This window comes from Magnolia sinica, chromosome 4, assembly GCF_029962835.1.
Source record: "Magnolia sinica isolate HGM2019 chromosome 4, MsV1, whole genome shotgun sequence".
NCBI classification, from domain to species: domain Eukaryota; kingdom Viridiplantae; phylum Streptophyta; class Magnoliopsida; order Magnoliales; family Magnoliaceae; genus Magnolia; species Magnolia sinica.
Window position 1 is genome coordinate 18,223,703 of NC_080576.1, and position 4,416 is coordinate 18,228,118.

Below are 4,416 nucleotides of genomic sequence, written 5' to 3' on the forward strand. Positions count from 1 at the left end.
TCACTCTCTCCACTCGTTTCTGTGGTGGGGTCCACCTAAGGTTTGGATCTGATTCATTCTTTGGATCATGCTCTAAAATAATCTCTCCAAATGGATGGACGGTGTGGATATAATACATACATCACGGTGGGGCCCACAGAACTTGTTGATGTCACTTCTGTAGCATTCGAAGGCATCTTCATACACGCCCAATCTCTCTTTGCTTTTCTTTTCTTTCTTTTCTTTCATCAATTCCATTTCTCTCCTTCCTGCGAAAATGAGAGAGTGCATTTCCATCCACATCGGTCAGGTCGGTATTCAGGTCGGCAATGACTGCTGTGAACTTTACTGCCTCGAGCACGACATTCAGGTTAGTCATCTTCCTTAGATCTGATGCATTTCCTTTCAAATTACCGCTTGAAGTACGAATCATAAATCGGCCATAACTTTTTATCTGGGTATCATTATGGGATGGACGACCTATCAATCTTTATTGTAACAAGCCATCCATAGTCAACTAACCCACGTAGTGGGTCATGTCAGTAGAAAAAAAATACACGATTTAATAAAAAAAACAAGATTTTAGAAAGAAAAAAATACTATTTTTACTAATTTCAATTTTTATTGTATTTCCTTAATTTTAAAGTTATAAAATTTCATCTTTTTTGGATATTGATTTCTATCATTTAAGATTTTTTATATTTTGAAAATTTTTACGATTTTAGATAAGTTCTATTCTAATTGAATTAAGACTTTTATTATGATTAGAATATTACTATTTTTTATGATTACAAATTAAAGCTTTATTTTTTTTTCTGTACTAATAGTGTACAAATATTCAAGTTTTCTCTTATCGTTTCTCGTGGATTCAAAAATTACCATACGGATTCAAGGTTTTTAATCATTTCACACCCTTTCGTACATCAAAATCCATCGCTAACAAACCCATGACATTAGTATTGAAAGGCACTTTGTCTACCACCGAGTCATGGGTAGGAACCAATTTTTTTATAATTAGAAGTAAGAATATATAGAAATGCCAATAATTCAAAGGGTACGGGTGAAAGTTGTCTTTGGTAGTTGGAGTACCAACATTTAACATGTTTCTCTAGGAGAAATAGATACATTCACATTTTATTAGTAAAACTTTGAAAGTGGAAATCCATATCCACAATTACATTTTTTATTCCAACAGCAGCAAGCTTGATTCCCATTAAATTCCAATCCAGTATTCTCTCAATCCAAACACCTACTTGTTCTTTTCGTTGAAAAGTTGGTAATTGGCAAGCTAGCCAATCCAGAGCAGGACCCACGTAATAAACGGTCCAGATAGCAAATCACGCTATATAATAATACAGTACCAGTTCTGACCATATGATAGATAGATTCAAAAATACCATTGCATAGTTTTCCACTATAAAGTACACATGACTCAAAATACAGCTACCATTGGAAAGTCATCGTCATGCAATGAAAGGCGTGGAACGTAGAGATAAGGAGGAAAAGTGGTTTTACTAGACTTGCTCTGATCATTTGATGGGGTGATTTTGAGCCATGTGTGCGTCCCTCCTGTTCAATGGTCCACTCTTCATGGTCAACAAATAATTCAATAAGGTGAGAAATTTTTTGTCATCATCTTTGGTCAGATTTCTTCATGGTCAAATAGGGCAGTTTCAATTTTTGATTTTTGAACCCCTTCGACTCCTCATGTGCTTGAAAACATGGCCGTATGGCCATCTGGATCCTGTGCCGTGGGAAGAACGCACATTTGTGTGCCTCCGTGTCATTCATATCTATCTCTGCTGTGGATAAGCAAGCAGCTTTTAGACATGTTTTTCCCCTGCAATTCGTCCGGGCAACGAATAAAAGCTTGGGCTATTTGGCATATGGGATTAGATGGGATTAAGTGGGATAGAATTGCATTTAGTCTCGGCATTTGAGGAGGACAGGAAAGGTTGAGATTAGGTGGGATAGAATTGCATTTGGTCGCATGCTAGATTTTTGATGAATTTTGAAATCCAGTATATATGTGGACCCCACATTGATGCATGTATTTTATGGATGTTGTCCATTATATGGACCCTTTACACAACATTCTTCACACACACACACACACACACACACACACACACACACACACACATATAAGTGACTGATATCCATTGTGAATTTGATTCGTTGATTATAATTTCATAGTCCACCAAATGGAGTTTTGCTTAATCCAATGTTTTATACACTGTCAAAATTGTCGATTCGTGACCTATTTTTGCGACGAATTTGGTCCGTCGCAAAAATTGCTTGGTTTAACGACGGATTTAATCCGTCGCTAACGGAAAAAGTCCGTCGCTACGCCCACCTTAAAAATCCGGTCAAAACGTTGCGGAATTTCGCGACGGATTTCACGGATTGAAATCCGTCGCTAAAATCTGATTTACGACGTATTTACGCCGGATTTTGGTCCGTCGTACGTTCGCGACGGACTAAATCCGTCGCAAATTTTGATTTTGTGATAGACTATCTAGTCGCAAATTCCCGCCCAAAATACCAGACGACGACGCTTTTCAGTCGCTTTTGCGACGGACCATGGTCCGTCGTAAAAGGACTTTTGCCTAAACATTTTTTTTTAAAAGAATATGGTGGAAAACCATGTTTTTTCTATTCTAAGAATTGTTTTTTAATACAAATTCAGTGGTTTAATTGTACATATTTGTATCTAATATTATTTTTTAATAATTGATTGAATGTAAAAAAATGAAATTAAATAAATAAAAATTGTTTTTATATCAAATGAGTGGAAATCATTAATTTTTAAAAATTTAAAACTAATATTTAAATGATTTGTAATATGACAAGAAAAAAAATATTGAGAAGTTAAAAAAATTTAACAATGTTTAAGAAAAAATGAGATTTTGAAAAAAATAAAAATCGTGATTTAAAAAAAATCTATTTTGTGGGGAAAAAAAAAATATTGATTAAAGTTGATAATTTTGAAAAAAAAAATTGATTTCGAGAAAAGAATAATATCCTGAAAAAGAAAATTAAAAAGATTTTAAAAAATGTGAAAATTTTGACAATGTTGAAAAATGAAAATATTTTGAAACAGAAAATGAGAGTTTGTTTTTTGAAAAATAAAATAAAATTGAGAAATTTGAAAATAAATGCTTTTTTAAAAAAATGGAGTTAGAAAGAATTGAAAATTTTAAAATTAAACAATAATAAAGAATCGATACTTTAAAAAAGACAAACATTTTGAAACAAAAAATAAAGAAGTTGGAAAAGTTTGTGATTTTAAAAAATAATTGAAATGTTAAAAATTTGAAATTAAAAGGAAAAGTTATTTATAAAAACACTAAGATTTTGAAAGAAAAAAAATATCATTTTAAAAAGGAAAATTAAAAAGTTGAAACAAAATGATATGCTTTTGAAGGAAAAAAATCGGCATTATGGAATTTTTGAGAAAAAAATAAATTTTGAGAAATTTTTTGAGATTTTGAAAATAAAAATTCAGAATTTGTATTTTATTTTTTTAATATTTTATAATAAAATTAATATTTTGTTAAAAGTTTTCAAAGAAAAATTAAGCATAAAAAATATACATTTTGAAAAAAATGTTATTTTTAAATGGAAATTAAAATTTATCTGTGAAAAAAATATATAACCTGATCAGGGCGTGTAACTAGTCAAATTGAGGGTATTGATCGGTAAAAATTGTAACCCAACTAATTGACCTCGCGATAACCTAAGAATTAATGTTAGTAAGTTGTGGGGCCCATCATGATGTGTGTCGAACATCAACACCGTGCATTTGATGTGTCCCTTTTAGGTTATGAGATATCTCAAAAATCATCCGTATACGAAACTCAGGTGGGCCATACCATCTAAAACTATGTGAAGACATCCTAAAAAATCTAAAAGCACTTGGTGGGGCCCACATGAGTTTTGGATGCGGCTGAAACTTGACCCCTCATCCAAGTGGAATACACATAATTAGTGGGTTGGATATATGAATCACATTTAGGTGAGCCCAATATATGATTATAAATGTTTTAAGGAATCTCCTCTTTATTCCATTTAGGTGAGTTACTGATTATCCTTAACATACTGAGTAAACTCTGTGAGGTCCACCGTTATTTATTTATTTTATCCACTCCATGTTAACAGATACTTTGAGGTCTAAAGAACCAAAAGGAAGCATATCTAAAGCTCAAGTGGACTACACCACAGGAATTAGTGTGATTGAACCTCTACCATTGAAAAATTCCTGGAGGCCATAGAAGTACTTTTAGTTCAAGTTGATGTTTGTATTTTCTCTTCATTCATATCTTTTTGATATTATGAACAGGTTGGATGACAAATAAACATTACTGTGGGCTCAAGGTAGGTATAATGATGGAAATCATTATTCCACATTGTTTTGTGTGGCATGGTCCACTTGAG